Source organism: Budorcas taxicolor, chromosome 11 (genome assembly GCF_023091745.1).
Source record: "Budorcas taxicolor isolate Tak-1 chromosome 11, Takin1.1, whole genome shotgun sequence".
NCBI classification, from domain to species: Eukaryota; Metazoa; Chordata; class Mammalia; order Artiodactyla; family Bovidae; genus Budorcas; species Budorcas taxicolor.
In genome coordinates, this window is record NC_068920.1 from 41,518,429 (window position 1) to 41,540,062 (window position 21,634).

Genomic DNA, 21,634 nt, shown 5'->3' on the forward strand with positions numbered 1-21,634 from the left:
GACCTAGGGAGCAGATTCTCTCCGGGTCCACTCTCTGCCATCCCAGGAGGCCTGCTGCCCCTACAGCCGTGTACAGTACCCTGGGCTTGAAGTCCAGGGTCTCCATTTCCAGCGAAGATGGCGAGTCCATTTCTACCCCTGGCGACCTATGCCTGGAAGAAAACATGGATCCTGTTCCCTTGACTGTTTCCTACATTTTATGAAAAGCTGTGGTTATGTGTCAACACCGGACAATGACTAAAAGAAACTGGAATATTGCTTTGTAAAAAAAAAAAAATATGGATTGTATTATTTAATTTAAGCTTCCCTGGTGGGTCAGATGGTAACGAATCCATCTGCAGTGTGGGAGACTGCATTCAACCCCTGGGTTGGGAAGATTCCCCTGAAGGAAGACATAGCAACCCACTCCAGCATTCTTGTCTGGAGAATCCCCATGGATACTAGAGGAGCCTGGTGGGCTACAGTCCATGGGATCACAAAGAGTCAGACATGACTGAGGGACTAAGCACAGGTACTCCCCTACTTAACTTGGCTTCTGCTATCTATCATTTATTATTATATTAGGAACACCCTCTAATATGGGATGGGATGGTTATGGTAGATGCCTGGACACTATTAAAAATATACAACCAGTCATTATATATTATAACTGTAGTGCTGACTGTTATGCATTTTACATCTCTATTATTGAAAGAATCATATGAAATCATTCATTGGAATGTCATATTTAATTAACTGGCCTCATCTTTTTAGTTTTGCTCGTCATCAACCCAAATATTATTTGGTCATACTTCAGGATTCGATCAATTGAAAGAACATAAACATTCATTACATTTTTCACTTTTTGTTGTCAAACAATAGATATTTTTCTTCCTTTTAAAAACAGTCTAACAGTTTTACTTTAAAAAAAAAATCTAACACAAGTAACAAATGTTGGTGAGAGTGTGGAGAAAAGGGAACCCTTGTACACTTTTGATGAGAATGTACATTGGTGCAGCCATTTGGAAAACAGTATGGGGGCTTCTCAAAAAGCTAAAATCAAAACTACCATATGACCCAGCAATTCCACTTTTGGGTATATATCTGAGAAGAACAAAAACACTAATTCAGAAAGATACCTGCACCCCAACATTCATAGCAGTAATATTTACAATTGCCAAGATAGGTAAACAACCTAAGGGTCCATAAACAGATAAACAAAGAAGATGTGGTATACATATACAATGGAACACCACTCAGACATAAAAAAAGAAAACTTTGCCATTTGAAGCAACATGGATGGATTCTGAGGGCATTATGCTAAGTGAAATAAGTCAGACAAAGACAAACACACTATGATATTACTTATTTGTGGAATCTAAAATAATAGAACCAACTAGTGAAGATAAATGAAAAGCAGCAGACTCACAGAGAACAACCCGGTGATCACCGTCGTGGGGAAGATAAAGAGGTGGGAGAGTGGGAGGTACAAAGTATGGGGTGTAAGACAGGCTCAAGAATGTAATGTATAACATGGGGAATATAGCCAATATTTGTAATAACTGTAAAGAGAAAGTAACATTTCAAGTGGTATAAAAAGTAAAAATTTTAATTGTTGTTCAGTTGCTCAGTCATTTCCGACTCTGCAGCCCCGTGGACTGCAGCATGCCAGGCTTCCTTGCCCATCACCAATTCCTGGAGCTTGCTCAAACTCATGTCCATTGAGTCAGTGATGCCATCCAACCATCTCATCCTCTGTCACCCCCTTCTCCTCCTGCCTTCTATCTTCCCAGCATCAGGGTCTTTTCCAAAGAGACAGCTCTTCATACCAGGTGGCCAAAGTATTGGAGCTCCAGCATCAGTCCTTCCAAAGAAAAAATAAATAGTTTTAAAAAATCTAATAGTTTTTCATTCTCCCTTGGAATAGATACTCTCTTTTTGTGTTGCTTCAGATGGATACAAATCAGTTAGGGTCTCTGCAGGAAACAGATGGCACATGCAAACTGGGTGATTGGGGGAGAGTTTAATGAAGTGACTCTTAGAAGTGTGGCCAGGAAGAAAGAGTGCGGCACCCAAGAGCTGGTCACAGTGGGGAGACACTCAGCCCAGGCCAGAGGAGGCGTGAGCAGACGCCAGCATCTCAGGAGAGAACTGGGCAGGAGGAGCAGCTGCTGGCCTTAGTGAGACTCTCCGCTCCACCACCAACCCCTGCCGCCCCCCAGGCCGGGAAGGAACCCGCTATGATTACCTGGACTCAGACCCTCCCTTTCTCAGATCTCTTACTGATTCTCTAACTTGCCAAACCCCAGGGGCAGGCTGAGTACCCAGAAGCAGGACGAGCCCATAGGGTCAGCTTTGCCAAAACAGAGAGCAGAGCAGAGAAGGAAGGAGGATCTCTGAGGACAAACCAGAGGGTCACCCACTTCGTGACAGCTTCCACTTTTCTCCCCTAGTTTCTCGTATTTATCTGAATATACTATCCCCAAATTAACCATCACAGAAACTTTTTTTTCTTTCTTATAAAGCTCAAAAAAGAATTGGTACGGGAATTCCCTCACAGCCCAGTGGTTAGGACTCTGGGCTTCCACAATAGGGGGCAGGAGTTCAGTCCCTGGCTAGTGAACTAAGATCCTGCAAGCCGTGTAGAGAGGCCAAATGTTGGCTTTTCTGTTAGGATATCACTTATTAAATCTGAATCTCTAAAAAATTATTTTCAAAATGTTCGACTATTGCTCTCCATAATTTCTCTTTAAAAAAATTCAAATCTGGACACAATTTTCAACCTGCTTTTGTAGCTCTTAAACTGTAGAAGGCCCCTCAAGTTTTCCTCCAGTTTTTACTTTCTAAGTCTTAAGCTCTTTGAATGTATTATTCAATCCCTAACCGTATTTTTTTTTTTTTGAAGAATAAAAGTTTATGGTAGAAAGATTTAAAGTGATTTATCCTACTTATATCTTCCATTGCATCTTTCAAAGATAATTGAACACAGTGACTTACCAACTTAAATCAGACTGGAAATTCTCCTAAAATCTTGGTTGAAATATCACAAACTTTCCATAGCATTATACTGGTACTCTGTACGAAATCCAATGAGATTTTCATATAACTATTGTTCAGTGAAAAATTATTCTTCTCAAACACTGATGATAAAGTTAGATATATTACTTCAAACATCACTATTTTAAGTTCCATAAGATAGACAAAATCTATTAAACTAATTTCAAAGTCCTAAATTTCACATATTTAAGTAAATTTTTAACAATACTTCAGTGTGAAAGAGCTGAAGCTTTGTCAACCATGACTGACATTTTATTGCTTTGATGGGTAAGTTTTCCAAAAAGCAGTTATGTATTTTAGTAGGCAAATGTTTTATAACAAGCATGACCATAAACTAGACTATAATCATATGACCTTATTGAAAATACTGTTTCTGAAGTCTATTAGATATTTTACATCTGAAAATTCTGGGTATATTTTAAATAACCACTTGATATTGCTACCACCTCTAATTAATAGTCATTCCTAATTTTTTACTTCTTTATTGACAGTCATTGATAAACTTTTTTCCACAAATTTTGATGATTTCAAATGCTTTTTTTATATAAAATTGACCCCTGATAATCTCTTACTTTCTTCCTCCCTGATGATCTCAAATTTTCTTTATTGGGATCTTGAACTTGAATGGAAGAGAACTGCCATTCTGATTATATGGTTAAGTGTTTAGCACTTTCAGTTTTTAATGGTACAATTTCTGAGCACTCTTTACATTCCCCATTTCCAATACTAGCTAAAAAAGCTAGTCACATTTTTGTTGAAATAAATTGTAAATTGTTTCCCACTCTAGCAATATAAATTATCTGGTTGATTTTGTATTAATATTTCAAGAGTATTCACAAGACATTCTGTTTGGATTTGTTGCATGGGGTTGGGAGATGTTCCAGTTTATAGCTGATGATTAATATCCTATCTTCTTTGTTTTCCTGCAGAGTCAGAAGATTCACATGTATGATATTTTTCAAAGGAGCATTAAAAAACTTATCTCAGCTTTGATGTGTTTTCATTCTGAGTCTTCAGGGTTTTGTTTGCTTTCAAGTGAGCACATATCAGCAGAACCAGTAAGACAGTAAGACTGATTCAAAGAAAACTGGAGTGAGCAAACTATTTATACCAACTAATTTAGAAACATAACTGCTCAATAACCCACAGAGCAGAAAAACATTGTAACCTTTGGAGTTTTCTTTTCTACAAGACAGAAACAGTTATATCTCCTCTGGACCAAATTCATTTACACTGCTATTGGACAAAAATCATTTGTGTCAAATCTAAATTTTATACAGGTTAACGCTTGTCTTTCTGGGTCTGTAAAATATTCTACGTCAACAGTAAGCAGTAAGTAGTCTTTTTCCTATTGTCTTGCTCTATTTCCTTTTTTAAAATTATCTATTTGTTATTTATTTTTGGCTGTGCTGGGCCCTGGTTGCTGGGTGCTGGCTTCTCTTGTGGAGCATGGGCTGTAGGGTGTGTGGGCTCAATAGCTGTGCTACACAGACTAAGCTGCCCCTTGGCATGTGAAATCTTCCAAGACCAGGGATCAAACCTATGTCCCCTGCATTGGTAGGCAGACTCTCAACCACTGAACCACCAGGGAAACCCTCTATTTCCTTTTTCAGTAAGAAACCTTGGCTGTGATTATAACCTGCTCTTAGTTTTGTGAGCTCTAACAAACCAGCAAACTTGAAGATAGTCTTGAGAACTCAGCTCTGTCGAAAAATAAGAAAGTCTTGTAGTTTACTCTGTTTAAAAACAATCAAAAGCTTGTGGGGTCGGGGAAGCACTAAGTACACAAAGTCATTCTAAAATATGAAATCTTTGCTCTCTAGGTAAAGAAAAAAATTTTTATACCACATGTTAAAAGCAGACTGGGTACTCCAAGACCAATTTGTCACCACGGCTGAAAGAAAACAAAATTTTGACTTTTGCATTAATATTATATTCACAGTAAATGTATAACAGGTTTCTGTATCTTAAAAACATGCTTGGGGCTGGTGCATGGGGATGACCCACAGAGATGTTATGGGGAGGGAGGTGGGAGGGGGGTTCATGTTTGGGAACACATGTAAGAATTAAAGATTTTAAAATTAAAAAAAAAATAATAATAATAATAAAAAAAAAAAATAAAAATAATAAAAAAAAAAAAAAAAAACATCTTATGAATAAGCTCATAAAACTTAGCCAGTATTGGCAAAATTTTACATTTTACTTTTCATTGCCTATTTTGATACTCATTATTTGTAGGTATTATAATTCAAGGCAAATAAAATTCTTTTTTCACGAAAGTTCTACCAATTCCTCCATTCACAGAGGTCTTCTCCTTTCACCATCTTCTTTTATGTCTGGAACCATCAAACTCTGCATTTTAGGACAAAATTACTTTTTTCCCTTAATAAGCAGAATCATCAACTTGCAAAAGCATACATACTTCTCTGTCATTATTACTCCTATATTAATCACCCACATAAATTAGAACTTTTTCCAAAGTAGGCCGGTTCTTTTTTATGATAAGACCTGAAAGAGTGCCTTTTGGGCGCGGGGTGGGGGGATTTGGTTTGTTGTTATTTTGTCTATTTGTGTAGATTTCTGCCCCTGGTTTTATATAACAGATTATTCTGATTGTTAGGTAGACCTTGGCCTTGGAGTGATGAAAGCAAGACAAGTTCTATTTTAGAGTTCAGTTTGTTTGATTAAGAGATTCTAGATAAATCTCATACATGCTGTAATGCTGGAAAGTTTGTCTAGGAAGCCCACATCCTGTGGGTGCAAACCTGCCTGGACATGCCTGGGTTGAAGCAGCTTGAGAGGGCTTATTCAGATGAGAAGCCAAGAGCCTCTGGAAGGAATTTTCTGTAAAGTTCTATCTCAACACGCCTGAAGTAACAAGGCCCAGTCCGACAGTGATTCCCGAAGAGATGAAGTAGCTGGGCACCTCTTACAGTGTTAGCGAGGACTGAGCTTAGCTAAAAGTAACAGAAATCATGAGTCAACAGTGACTAACATAAACTAAGGAGAATTTTCTTTCCTCTCAAAACAAGAAGTCCAGAAAAAAAAAATTTCCTAGTATTAGTTCAGGGGTTAAGGATTCCAAGGCCGAGGTCTCAGCAATTTCCTTGGCCTTTCCCTGCTGATCACAACATTGCTACTGGACCGACAGCCACTAAGTTGAAATTATAACCAGAAAGTAGAAAATAGGAATAAAGATCAAAGAAAAAGAGGCAGTACTGGTATCAGAAAAGCAAAATGTTTCCTCCATATCTCCAGTAGACTTTTGCTGTGGTTTATCAGTCCAAATGGGCTTCCTAGGTAGCTCAGTTGGGAAAGAATTCTCAATGCAGGAGATGTGGGTCCGATCCCTGGGTTGGGAAGATCCCCTGGGGAAGGGAATGGCTATCCAATTCAGTATGCTTATCTGGGAAATCCCACTGACAGATGAGCCTGGCTGCAGTCCATGGGGTCGCAAAAGAGTTAGACATGATTTAGCAACTAAACAACAACAATTGGTCAGAATAACATTTGGACATGTCTGCCCTGCTAAAATTGGGACTCTGTTCACAGAGAAGGTGTGAAGGATATAGAATATGCGTATCTGTCAGAAAACCAGAATCCAATTTATGTAGTTCAAGCGGAAACAGGGATATGATACGGGGATACAGGGAGCTGAGTGTGCATAAGACAGTTGAAAAGACGAGCAGGGACAGGAAGGCTGGCACTGGCTCTACATGCACTGCCAGCTTTTAGGACATCAGGAATTTACTACCACAGGAAACCACTACTGATTCTAGAGCTCTGGCTACTAGGACTACCCATAGCAGGCAGGCAGGTGATTCACAGGGGAAAAACCAGAGGTGGCTGCAAAACCCCACATCTGCCCAAACCAATGTGACTGCCCACCACAGCTGGAGGAAGCATGTGGTCAGGGTCTCCCCTCTCTCTTCCAGTTCTCAGAGGAGTGTGTCATTGCAGAATATAAACGGGATGCCTGCTGACAGTGGATTCTGGCAAATGTAGTCCACAGCCCTGCCTTCCAGAGGAGATGTGGGCCTGAGTGGTGCTGAATACCAAGAGTTCATTTAGCACTGTAGGCAATAGGACTGTTTCTCACACTCAACCAGAGTGCAGGTGTCAGACTCCATGTGAGTGTGGAAGAGCTGAAAATCCCCCCAGGTGCTCTTACTACTGGGTCACTTTTGAGTGTCACTTCTACAAGTTCCCTGATGGCTTAGCTGGTAAAGAATCTGCCTACAATGTGAGAGACCTGGGTTGGATTCCTGGGTTGGAGAGATCCCCTGGAGAAGGGAACGGCTACTCACTCCAGTATTCTGGCCTGGAGAATTCCATGGACAGTATAGTCCATGGGGGTCCCAAAGAGTCGGACACAACTGAGCAACTTTCACTTCACTTCATTTCTGCAAGGGAAGTGATATATAAATGTATGTGCTTGGTGCAAAGACAATGGGTTATGTCCAGAGGAGCAGGGAAATTCTTAAAACAATTAGAATGTGTGTAACTCAGATCATCCTCTCCTTTCATGCTCCTTTACCCAAAGCCTTCCAACACAGCCCTCTTACACAAGTTACCTGCACCCCAGACCAGAGTTCCACAGAAAGGAGGTTGGGAGAGAAAAAGGATGGTGTCACTGGGTCAAGACTGGTCACCTTGGGGCTGTCAAGGGGGGAAAGGATGCTTGCTCACTTTAGTCCATCAGCACTCAGGACAGAGACAGGGCTGGGACAGAGGGTAGCAATCTGGGAGCGCCTGGCTGATGTCATGAGAAGAGCCGTGCGTGAAAAAGACATTGAGTTACCTCAGTCTCCACCTGAAGCAGCAGCCGTGGAGCCAGAGACCCACACGGCCAAGACACAAGATGTCACTGAGGGACTTCCCTGGTGGTCTAGGGGCTGAGATACCGTGATCCCGAAGCAGGGGGTCAGGGTTCAATCCCTGGTCACAGATCTAGATCCCACAGGCTGAGACTAAGAGTCTGAATCCTGCTACTAAAGGTCCCGCATGGCTCAGTGAAGATCAACGATTCCGCATGCTGCAACTAAGACCCAGCACAGCCAAATAAGTAAATTAAAAAAAAGAAAAAAGATGTCACGGAATGGCCAGGATAACTGCAATAGAGGAGCTGAGGGAGAGACCTGGGACTGGGTTGTCACAGTTCTGAGCTACAGAAATATTGCTTTATTACCATTACTGTAGCCTTACTGGCCCCTCCCCAAAGATAAGAATCAAACCTTCACCAGCCAAGTACCTGATCATATGAAGCTCATTACACGCACAGCAATAAGTGGCTCCAGGCAGAAAACGAGATCCTGTGGACAGGAGGGATGCAAGTGGCAAGGGGTGAGTTCTGCCTCTCTCCTCCCGGTGCGGCCTGCGAGCAGCCAAGCTCCGCTCTTGCTTTCTATGTTTTGAAAATACGAACATATTTAAAGAAGATTTGAGACATACTTGGTTGGTGGTTGCAGGGATTTCCGCAGAAGGCCTCCAAGGAGCCAAAAGCATCACGGGCCCTGTCCTTTCCCCCAGAATGCTGGAATGGTCGTTACACGAGCTGCAGTTGACCTCAGCGGCTGGGGAGGTTTGCAGAACTTAAGTAGCTCTTTTTAGGTAATATGGAGTAAGTAAGACCAGTGGCTCTGGAGCCAAACCCTAAAGTGGATGTGAACCCGTCAGAGGAGCCAAAGCGGAGGTTTTTAGAACAAGGGTGATGTCACAACTGACTGGAGTTCACCTCAGCTGCTTGGCCCTCTGGTCACAAGTCTGTCGTGGCTGGAGTCCAGCCTTGGCTCTGCAAGCCAGAGGGCGGGAGGGAGAGACGAGAAGGCGGAGGGGCAGGAACTGACACACAGGAACCTGGATAGAGCTTGGGCCTGGCCTCTTGGCTCCCGTTCCCGGAGCCGCTGTTGATGGCCTTCAAAGGGTGACAGCTGTCCGCTGGAGAGGCAAGCCCAGAGGCGCAGTGGATCTGAAGGCTGTGGGTGGGGGGCGTCGCTGACTTCCGGCCGAGGAGCTCTCCCAGTCATCTCCCCAGGATGGACAGAGCTGGCGGTAGCCGCCAAGGAGGCTGCCATCGAGCTTGTGAGGAAAGGGCCGACCTCGGCTGAGGGCTCCCCTTCTCCTCCTGGGGAACTAGAAGGTGCCCCGCCTGACTCTTTCCGGAAAGATGTAGGACCCCCAGTGAATCCAGGTCTGCTGGCCCAGCCTGCCTCTCCAGAGTCAGGATAGCAGCTGACACACAAGTGAGTTGCAGCGTAAGAAATAAAAGAAGAGGGGCCCTTCCACACTGGGTGCCTGCGGGTATGTGGGTGGGGTAGGGGTGGGCCCCAGCTGTAGGAAGGACTCACTGCCAGTGCCCTCCAGGAGGCCTCTCAGCTGGTAGCATTTGGATTCTGCTTAAGGAAATGTAGACTGCTCCAGGCTTGACCTTCAGCAAACCACAGGATGACCCAGCGACCGCAGCGCTGGGAGCAGAGAACAGGGACAAGTTGGATCAGAGAATGCGCATGGACTTGAAAGAGCAGCCTGCCGGGCGGGGGGACAGGCGTAAATCCTGGCCGGGGATGCCAGCAGCTCCTGGGTCATGTGGGGAAGAGCCCACGCTGGAGAATGAATGAGGGGCCCTGGCTGGATGTGGGGCTGCAGGCTCAGGGAGGGGCTGGGACAGACCCCCGGCAAACTCACTGCTTTTGTGAAAGGGAACAATCACTTTCTGACAGCTGGATGCACCACAGGTCTCTCCATTCAGCAAAAATTAAGCACCTACTGTGTGCAGAGCCTGGTCTCGATGTTGGGGAAGCAACCACAAGCAAAACAAAGTCCAAGAACAATGTGGCTTCATATAGGGACGAGAAGACAGGGCCACAGGCAGAGCCTCAGAACAGCCTTGTGCCTGCTGGGTGCCACCCCTGGGGGCTCTCATTTCATTGAGGTGGGTTTGATGTCCTCATTCAGGGAAGAGAAAGATGAAGCTCAGAGAAAGAGAGAGATTAGGATAAAATGCTCAAGGCCACAGAGCAGGTCATTGAAAGATCTGGGAAGCCAAGGCTGGACCTGAGTTTAACAACTCTACTCCCAGCATCCCCACTTTGGATGTGCTGTGCTTGGTCACTCAGTCGTGTCTGACTCTTTGCAACCCCATGGACTGTAGCCCGCGAGGCGCCTCTGTCCATGGGAATTCTCCAGGTGAGAATACTGGAGGGAGTTGCCATGCCCTCCTCCAGGGGATCTTCCCAACCCGGGGATCGAACCCAGGTCTCCCGCATTGCAGGCAGATTCTTCACCATCTGAGCCACCAGGGAAGCCCTCACTTTGGATAGGGAGATAAAAATAGCCAGGTTCACACCACCCCTCTTCTGCCTCCTTTTTAGAATTCACTGTCACATCTTTACAGTAATTGACTAAGCATTTAGGTCTTGTCACCAAGTGCCCAACCTCATTTTATCCTTTTTAAAGAGCTACAAATCATAATGATAATAATAATAGTTATATTGAGATGTACTCTCTGACCTTGAGAAGCTTATTTTGGCAAGTCTGACTGCACATCTGTGAGTTAACCTGAGGCTGCTTACAGAGCAACCAACCCCACAGGTAGAAAGTGAAAGCCTCTCTGCTAAAGGACACCAAATAATAGGGCAACAAGGTAGAGCTGGAGCAATCGGGGAAGGCTTCCTGGAGGAGGTGGATTTTAAAAGGGCATTTTGACAGATACAGTATACCCAACTGTTAAATAAGCAAGAAGCCTACATTCTGAGAGGCTTGAACCATGAACTGGTCACAAAAGAAGTAAGAATTTGGAAAGGAGGGGAGCAGGACTTTGGCCCCTATGACCTTCACTGTTAATGTTACACGTGTGAATGTTCTTTGTTATATAGCAAAAGGAATTTTGCAGATGTAATTAAGGTCAGGGACCTTAAAACAGAGAAATGAGTCTGGATTATCAGAGTGACCCATTCTAGTCACAAGTTCTCAAAAGTAGAGAACTTGCTCTGACTGGAGTCAAAGAAATGTGGCAGAAAAAGGCAAAGATTCGAAGCATGAAAAGAACTTGGCCCACTTTTGTCACTTGTAGGTGGAGAGTACATGATGACGGGGAAAGTGTGGCTTTAAGAAGCTGAGAAAGTTTCCCAGCTGGCATCCAGCAAGGAAATGGATTCTGCCAACAACCTAAATGATCCTGGAAGTGAACCTCCCCCAAGGTCCACATAGAGCCTCGATCAACAGACACCTTGACTTTGGCCTTGAGGCTCTCAGATGAGCCATGTCGTGTTGGACCTCTGACCTAGGGAACTGGAGGTGATCACTGGTGTTGCTTTGGGCCACAGGGTTGATGGTGTTTGGTCACAGCAGCACCGGGAACTGATACATCCTCCCAGCTGGCTTGCACGACCCTGATGGCAGCCAAGGCCCTGGTCAGTTCCTTAACCTTATAGAAAAAAATACACTGCCTGCTCTCCATCCTACACTTCTATAGCCTGGGAGCCGTAAACTAATTCCTGCTAATCTGCAAGTGGCAGTGGCCCAGCTGTCTTTGGGCCGAGGCTTTGGAGCGGATTGAGCAGGAGGCTGGCAGGCGTTCTCAGCAGTAAGGGTGGTGGTGCAAGCAAGCCATCCGGGCTGACCCCCTGCCCCAGCCTCGCCTCTGCTTACAGATCTCACGTCTGCATCACTGCTGAGAGATCCAGTCACAGGAAATCGCCTACAGGCTGAGTGAGACACCCTTTCCGCTGACTCAGTCAGGTCTTATGGGATTTGAACCCAGGCTCCAGAGTGTCTAGGACTTGGACAGAAGACCGCAAATCCAGCATCCTCACTGGATCCAGCCAGGGTCAACCTCCCAGTAAATGCCCCCTTATGCTAAGTGGTGACTGCCTTTGTTTCCGAAAGTTGTCTCATCAAAGCTTCTAATCACCTCCTCTCTTCCTCCTCCTTCAGGGAGACCACCAAGTTGAAAGACCAGAGATCTCCGCGGCCCCCTGGCTCTCCATCTGGCCTCTACTGGCTCATAGGGACAGCCACTCCACTTGTCATCCAAGCCACCAACAGAAACGCTCAGCAGGACGGAGCTGGGGGCACCTTTGCCAGAATGCTTGGTCCCAACGTTCTGGAGTATGGCTCTCCTCCAGAAAGTGCCCTCTGGGTTGACACCCATCTAGTCACTGCATCCCCATGAAGACAGTGGTTCAAACAGTCACCCTCCCACCCAACTGTACCAGCACATGGATAGAGTTCTCAGTCTCATCCTGAAACAGTCTCTTCTCCTACTGATGTGCTCATCTTGGAACTCAGCCAAGGAAGACAGTATGAATGGACTGACATACTTGCTCCTAGAGGGTCAGGCTCCTTCCAGGAAGCGCTTGCGGGGAGAGAGTATGGTACAGTGGTTAAGGCCCAGGCCCTGCTGCTGGGCCCCCTCAGAGTGAGTTGGGCTGTATGTTTTAATCACTCACTGGGAAAGCTGTTTAACCTCTCTTTGCCCCACTGAACCTCACTTGCAGAGCTGAAGTAACCATGGTGCCCATTTCATAGGGTGGTTATGAGGCTTGACGGAGCACGGAAAGCCCAAGTATGAGCTATGCTTTTTACTACTTGCTTCTCTAAGCATGGGACTTCCCTGGGGACTCAAATGGTAAAGAGCCTGCCTGCAATATGGGCCATATGGGTTCATTCCCTGGGTTGGGAAGATCCTGGAGGAGGGCATGGCTATCCACTCCAGCATTCTTGCCTGAAGAATCCCATGGACAGAGGAGCCTGGCAGGCTACAGCCCATGGGGGTCACAAAGAGTCTGACACAACTGAGTGACTAACCCTTTCACTTTTATTTCACTTTCTCTAGGTGTAGGCAAAGCCCTCCCTTAATAACCCATTCTAGAAACCTGGTCACAGGGTCTCTTTAAAAGATATGTGTATTTCTTTCACTGTGTTGGGTGTCAGTTGCAGCATGCAGGGTGCTCGTTGCATAGTGCAGGATCCTTTGTTTTGGCACAGGGACTCTCTAGCTGTGGTGTATCAGCTTCAGTAGTTGTGACGCACCAGCTTAGTTGTCCTCCAGCATATGGGATCTTGGTTTCCTGAGCAGGGATCGAACCTATGTCCCTGGCATTGGAAGGCGGATTCTTAGGCCCTGGTCCACCAGGGAAGTCCCTAGCTGCAGGGGTGTGAGTTCGTCGTTGATATTTTCTTTGGCTACATATTCCAAAAGCATCCCTTATTCCTGCCGGGTGGCTATTTATTATAGTAAGGACGGTACTGCTCATTTAAAACATCAAAAGGCACCTTTCCTCAAGGCTGGGAACAGGGAGACATCTGGCCAGCAGGTGGAAATTTACAAACCTTGGGCAGAGACGCTGTTTGCTTTCAGTGTGCTGGGATACAAACCCTGCTGCCTCCACTCACCCATTCTCTCCAGCACGCTACACAGCACATACTTGGCACATGCTTGGTGCTCCATCATGTTTTCTGAATAATCGAGTAAGTGAATGAGCAAACGAACTGAGAAATAATACACAATAAAAGGCAAGTGCTTTGGACTCTTTCATTGAAAGCCTGCATCCTACTGTCATTCTTTTCTAGAGATTGAACTTGTTGGTAAAGCATGGCTCTGACAGTTGGAGTTTTTTTTTCCCCCGGAGGTGCCAGAGTGCAGGCCATTTTGGAAATATCATCCATTGGGTGATCTAGCATCCAGCAGGCCCCCTCTACCCAGCCCAGCTCTTAAGCTTAAGTCTGCATCTCCACAGCCGAGCTTTAGAAAGAGAGGTGCTCAGAGGTCCAGCCTTTGTCCGGGAGAAGGTGGCCTGTCTGCTGGGTCCTGAGCAGCGGTCCTCTGTCAAAGCTCGTGGGTAGAGAAGCATAGCAGTTGATCTGTATGTGACCTTTGTCCTCGGAGGTGCCAGCTCCACCGCAGGTCATTTCTGCAGAGCAGAACTGCATTTGGAAGCCAGGAGACACGAGTGACTAATGGCCCCACAGTAAAGGGTGGAAAGGAGATTTGCATACAGGTAGGGTGCGCCTCTGCGGGCTGGATTAAAGCCCTTTAGGAGTCTAATAACAGGCTTTCCAACAGGTTAACTCCTGAGGCTGGTTCAATCCTCCCAGACTTCTGGTGCCTGGGGTTGACTCATCTTTCCATCACCCTGGGCAGGATTCCATTAAGGCACTTTGGGGGATTCAGATGCTGGCTTTGCTGTCACCTGTGGGTGAGGATTGCTGCTCAGTTTGAGGCTCTCAGCACAGATCATGACAGCGGCATGATCTTGACCTCACTGAGATCATAGCGTCCTTCTGAGCAGGGCTGTTGGGTTGGGGTTCTGTCCCCAAGCATCCTTCCATACTCCTCTCAGTCTGCTTGCCCATTAGACCTCAGGTCTCTCAGCTGTGTATTAAAAAGCAGAGAAATTATGTTGCCAACAAAGGTCCATATAGTCAAAGCTACGGTTTTTCCAGTAGTCATGTATGGAGGTCAGAGTTGGACCATAAAGAAGGTTGAAAGCCTAAGAATTGATGCTTTTGAACTATGGTGTTGGAGAAGACTCTTGAGAGTCCCTTGGACTGCAAGGAGATCAAACCAGTCAATCCTAAAGGAAATCAGTCCTGAATATTCATTGGAAGGACTGATGCTAAAGCTAAAGGTGCAATACTTTGGCACCTGATGTGAAGAGCCAACTCATTAGAAAAGACCCTGATGCTGGGAAAGATTGAAGGCAGGGGACGACAGAGGATAGGATGCTTCGATGGCATCACCAACTCAATGGACGTGAGTTTGAGCAAGCTCCAGGAGATGGTGAAGGACAGGGATCCCTGATGTGCTGCAGTCCATGGGTTGCAAAGAGTTGGACACGACTGAGTGACTGAACAACAACCTTCAGCTGCATGGGAATACAAGGATGGGTGTAAAGACCTTCACAGATCTTATTAGGAAGTCTGGCAAACATGAGCTTCCTCCCAGGTTTTTCCTCTCAGAAAAACTCCTCACCATTCTTCACTGAGTCCTCCCTGTCCCCTCCCAACCTAGCACTTGTCAACTTTTGAATGTATGCCTCCTTTCTGTTTTTCCTGCCATCCTAATCTAAGCCATGACCATGTCTCCCCAATAAAAGCCTCACAGACGATTCTGTTTCTGCACTTTCGATAATGCATTCTCTCCGTGGCAATCAGCGGGGTTGTTTTATTTTTTTTTTAATGCAAATCTGATCGTGTTGCTCCCCTTTAAAAAATCCTCCAGTGGTTTCTCATTGCTTTAGGAATAAAAACTCAGGCTTTGAGTTTTTAACCCAGTTTTTTTAACCCAATCAATAAGGTCCTGCTTGGTGTGGCCCTTACTCCAAGCAATCCTTTGATAAAAAATCTCATCGTACTCCTTACTTTTTCATTGCTGCAGGAATCTGAGTTTTCAATTATACAACGGTGGGTGATTTGAACAGAGAGTGTAGAGCACTTTGTGCAGCTGTACAGGTTATGCACAGCACAATTCCTGGAGTGGGGGCTCACTCACAAACATTAGAGTGTGACTGGACACTTTAAATGGTACAGGGCACAACTTACACAACCATACATGGCAGCTCATGGTATTTCCAGCTCCTGGCAGAGTACCTGTCACTGGTAAGTGCTCAGTAAATATTGGTTGAACGAATACATCTTGATGGAACCTCAATGAACTGAAAAGATAGTATGAGCATTTTATAAATCTCAGTGAACTCCAGATTTAATAATTTAAAAAAAGATCCTAGAATATTAGAGATGTAATGAAGAGAGACCCTTCAAATACAAATATTTTGTTTGCATTTGTTCATAATTAAAAATAACATTTATCTGTAATCTTTTATTCCTTGACATAGTCATAGGTTAATTTCATGCTTTACTGTACTCAGTCTTCACAACAAACCCGTGTAGGAACTGGAACCAGGGTTGTCCAAGCCCAATGCCCATCTCATTACTGAAGCATGACATCCATGTCCAGGCTCAAGACTGCTCCTTTATTTCTTCCCAGAACCTCCTTGGTACTTTGGAAGCAAGCATGGTTTTCAAAGTCTCGTGGCTGCCAGTCTTGTGGCTGTGTCCCATGGAATCACCTCTCTCTGATGCCCTGAGGTAGCAGATGAGGCGATCAGCTCTGTCTCCATGGTCCCTGCCTCACCGGATGCCAGAAGGACTGGAAAGGTTCAGGGGGTTCCCTGAGGCTTTTTGTATTGGCCTCTGGCTTCCATGGTAGCCCAGTTGGTAAAGAATTCGCCTGCAATGCTGGAGATCCCGATTCAATTCCTGAGTCGCGAAGAGCCCCTGGAGAAGGGATAGGGTACCCACTCCAGTATTCTTGGGCTTCCCTGTTGGTTCAGCTGGTAAAGAATCCACCTGCAATGCAGGAGACCTGGGTTCGATCTCTGGGTTGGGAAGATCCCCCGGTGGAGGGCATGGCAACCCTCTCCAGTATTATTGCCTGGAGAATCCCCATAGACAGAGGAGCCTGGCTGACTACAGTCCATGGGGTTGCAAAGAGTCAGACAGAACTGAGTGACTTTTACTTTCACTGGCTCAAATGCAACTCAAAGGGCTTCTTCCTTCCAGCAGGGGCAATAGCGGGGTGGGCAGGGGACAGAGACTGCGCCTGAGCTCAGGAGCTTAAAACATCTGTGTTATTACTACCACATACAGATGCCTGTGGTGTCCAGACATCATACAGATCTGCATATATTGCTTCTCTGGAAAGTAGGTAGAATTATGCCCATTTTACAGCTGAAAAAACTAAGGCTCATTGTAGTTAAGTGACTTATTAAACCTTCCTTAACCTGAGAGTAACTGACCAAATGTTTCAAACTTCAGTGATTTGAACTTCAAATCAGGTCTGTCAGGACCTAAAACCCATGTTCTCTGGATCAGATTATATCTAAGATCAGCTCCCTCGGGAGGTGGACAATGTGATGGTCTTCCCGCCTTCTCCCACATGGGGCAACCCTGTTTAGGTAAGTATTCCATCTCCCACATCCATAAACCAAGCACCACAGTCTCATCCTCCTCACCACAGTGATTTGTTCAGGGGTGGGAAGGAACCTAGGCCTAAGCCAGTGAGAGTGCAAACTTCTCCTCCTGGCCACAGTGACTGGCTCAGGTTGGCCCAATTAGAGTGAAGTACAGGACTCATGTTGAATATCTAGGGGTGAGGTGGGGCAGGAGAGCTCTATCTATTGCTCTCCATGGTGTGGTATGTGGATGTGAAGCCTGAAACTGTTGCAACTGTTTTGCCAGCATCTGGAAAATCATGCTTCAGTGAAGCCAAGCCATCCAAAAGGGCTAAGCCAAGAGGATCACAGGGAAATGGAAACATAACCCTGATCAAACCACTCCTGAAGGCTGACCAATTCAGACCTTACACTCCTTAATGTACTATTTCCTTACTCTTCAGGTCATTCTTTGGACTTCCTTGCTGGCTCAGATGGTAAAGAGTCTGCCTGCAATGCAGGAAACCTGAGTTCGATCCCTGGGTTGGGAAGATTCCCTGGAGAATGGAATGGCAACCCACTCCAGTGCTCTTGCCTGGAGAATCCCATGGACAGAGGAGCCTGGCGGGCTACAGTCTATGGAGTCGCAAAGAGTCGGACCTGACTGAGCGACTTTCACAGGTCGTTTTTTTAGCTGGGTTTTCTAAAAATTGCTGTAGAAATGATCATAGCCGAAATCTTCAAGAAGTTGGCTTTAGTGTATTGTTTCTAACAGAAGATTACAGATGAAGGGGAGAGGTAGCCCAGGGGAGGGCCAAAGGTGCAGGGAGGCCGAGGGAGCTGGTGTGAGCAGGGCAGGATGAGCGAGGGAGGTGAAGGATACGGAGGCTGAGGGGGTGGAGGGCCCAAGGAGGAAGGGAGTCATTAGAAGAGCAAGGGATGTGATGGGAATGAGAATTTTGCAAGGGAGGAACAAGAGAGCAGAGCTAAAGAGACTCAGAAAGTGAGGGGTGAGAGAGTAAGGGAATGAGGGAAGGAAAGCCCATGAAAGAGGTGAGGGGGCAATGGAGTGAAGAGGGTGAGGAACCAAGAAGGTGAGGAAGGTGGGAAGTGCCCTCCCAAGGGCTACCCCAGGTCAGCCGGCTGCCGGAAGTGCCCCTCTGACTGTGGGCCAGCCCCACACCTGCTGGGCAGGGGATCTCGGGGAAGAAACCAGGAGTGAGAACACACAGCCTGTTGACGTAAATATTTGCTTTCCATATTTTCAGTTCCTCGTCACTTAATCGGAAGAAGCAAGCCCTGGGTTTTCAAGATCCTTGTTCCAGAAACATGAGAATTCACCCGCTTCAAGGAGAAGGCAAATTTTGGAATGAAAATGCTAACGCATCTCTAGCCTCAGTCTTTTTTGCAGAGAGCAAAGGAAAGGGCTTGGGCAAGACTCCGGAGGAAGAAAGGGGCCCCATGTGGTCCCTGGTTGTGAAAATCTGGAATTATCAATGCAAAGGAGAACTCAGGGGCCAGCATGATTACAGAAGACTCTCTGTAACAAAGAGAAGAGTTATATAACTGTCCTGGGAATAATGAGCCCTCCCAGGGTCTTTAAAATAGGTCTCAGGACGTCCCTGGTGGTCCAGTGGTTAGGACTCCTTGCTTCCACGGCAGGGGGCGCAGGTTTGATATCTGGTTGGGGAATTAAGATCCTACATGCCACTCAGCATCATCAAAAAATAAATAGGCCTCAATTCACAGGAATCTGGTCCCCTTTTAACAAAAGTGATCACTGATTAGAAAACAAGACATACCCAAAGATAGCACATATCGAATGACTTCCCCAGGAGAGTGGCCTCAGTTAGCCTCTTCTCCAGGCCCTCCCTCAGTTCCTTGGCCTCTAACCTCCTTGGCCTCTAAAAGCTGTGCAGCCAGGACCCCTTAAATGCTCCCAGACTGGCATACTGGACCTCTTCTCTCTAAAAGATACACATGCCTTCATTCCATCACCAATCCACCAGTCCTGCAAAGCTACCCTGCAAGTTTTAGGTCATGGCATGATAGACAAACTAAAAATCTTGTCCACGTCTGACTATGTGGCCTGAGCTCTGTTTCTTAACCTCTCTGAGCTTTAGTTTGTTCTTCTCTAAGTGGGAGTAATTATATCACAAGGCAATTGTCATATCAAATAAACATGTACAGCAAAGCACAAGCTTCCCACATGGTGCCAGTGGTAAAGACTCCACCTGCCAATGCAGTAAATGCTGAATAAATCGTTTGAAGAAAAATCTGTGCCATGAACAAGAGGATGGATTGATCTGAGGGCTTAGTTGGTTTTGGTTGCAAACAACAGAGTCCACTTTAGCTGATTCACATGAAAAAGGATTTATTAGAGTGAATATATGAATATGTATAGGCCTCTCAGGTGGCTCAGTGCATAAAGAATCTGCCTGCAATGCAAGAGATTCAGGAGACACAGGTTCAATCCCTGGGTCGGGAAGATTCCCTGGAGGAGAGCATGGCAACCCACTCCAGTATTCTTGCCTGGAGAATCCCATGGACAGAGGAGCCTGGTGGGCTACAGTCCATAGAGTCACAAAGATTTAGACACAACTGAGTGACTGAGCACGCACAGCACATGAATATGTATAACTGACTTACTTTGCATTGCATCTGAAGCTAACACAACATTGTAAATCAACTATACTCCAATAAAGCCTCCCAATACTCCAATAAGAAGTTTTTTAATTAAAAAAACTTTCAAGAAAAAGGATGTGTTAGAGAATATTGGAGAGTTTATAAAATGTGTTGGAAGGCCAGGGAACCAAGCTGGGAACAATGCAGACTGAGGCAACACTCAATTTCTGTGGAAACTCCACACCTGTGATGTTAGGGACTACTCAAAATGGTTGCAGAAAAAAAAACAACAAACGACTCCTCCAGGGAATCTGATGTCCCCACATCCAGCAGCAACCTCACCTTGTTCACGGCCGTCTTCCATGCCTTATATATGAACCACCACTTGGCATACCTCAGCCATCATCAGAAACCCTGGCTATAACAGGTCAGATCCTAGGATTCAGGAAGGCTGGGGAGCAGATGTTTAGTGAGCCAGCCTGCAGGGTTGGCATCCGAGTCTGGAGAAAACATGTCAGGCTGCAGGACCTGTGTGGTCCCCAGCACTGGTCTCCAGCCAGTAGCTAGAGTGTCTGCCATGCTTGCTGATCTGTCCTGAAGACCTCCCAGAAGCCAGCTCAGCCTGCTGCCTTGACCTGCCTTTTAGCTCTCCTCCTGTAGGATCCCCCTCCTCCAAGTGGCCCAGCTGACTAGCTTCTGCTTCCTGGGATGCTGTGGGGCATAGGAGGACGGTGGGTGCTGTGCATGCAGGCACAAAAAGCCTTGATTTCAAGTCCTGATTCTATTATTTATTTGCAAGTTTTGTAATTAAGACATATGATTTCCTCTGGGCTTTAAAGTCCTCATCTGTCACAGGGTGATCATCATAACACTTGCCCTGATTGTGAGGCTGCAAAGAAAGAATGAGGGAAAGCACTTGGTAAATTGCTGAGGGCTTGCATCGTCACTCAAAGCTTCCCTGCCCTTCAGGACTCAGCTCAGCACTGGCCTCACCCTCCAACCCCGCTGCTGGGATTGCAGTTCTTTGGAATGGCTCCCGGAGTCTGCTCAGCATTCTTGGAAATGTCCTCCAAAGATTGCTAGTTCTCTTTATTTGAGGCTTGATCTGATATTTAGAAGCAATTGAAAGCCATTTGAGGCCCATCCCGGGGAATTAGGTGAGTAATCAAACAGGCTAATAGAATTTTTCGGTCAATAACGAGGTAGGGCGGAGTGGTTTATTTTTTTTCCACGTGGCCCACACAAATGGACTCTGAAGGCCATTCCAAAAGCGATGCCACACGGTACTTGAGCAATGGCAGCCTCCCTGGAACAGGAGGGAGCTTTCCAGTGGAATGTCTTTAGAGTCCTAGTCTGTTTGCTGAAAAAACACAGTCATTATTTTATAATCACAACTTGCATAAACATCAGCTTTTCTCTCCTGGCTCCGCAACTGGCATATGTAAACAGTGTTCCCTCAATTTATTTTGAGCAAATGACTATACTCAACAGGCAAGAACCTACAAAAACAGAATAGATGTATGTAGAATTGCAGTGTTGTAATTAGATCAAACTTACAGCACGGGGAATCTGATACATATTTAATCATTACATAGTTGTTGCAGGGCAACTTGGTAATAAGGCATAAATGTTCTTTGTAAATGTTGGGCACACCAACACAAAGGGTTTTGGAGATCTGCTGGAATAGGGAGAGTGGGAGAGAGAAGGGGGAGGGTTTTGGCCCGCCCCCCCCCCCCCCGTCCTCTCCCCCAACATCCCTCCCCAGCAGGTCTGATCTTAGCAAAGGAGGCTGCCTAGCCTTGAGCTAAGATTGAAACTGAGCAGGTTTCTATGGGGGTCTCTTCCACTTCACCCAAGACTGTCTCCAAGATTCAGTTTGGTACCAGTGTACAGAGGCCCGATTTCAGCTCCAAGATGCTCTCCTTGGGCCAAGTTTGTGGGTCGGGTTCCTGAGGACAGTGGGCTCTGGATGCTACCAGTTCTGTCTTCTGAACAAGAACAATGAGTCAGAGCTTGGGAAGATGCTTCTGAGCTCCCAG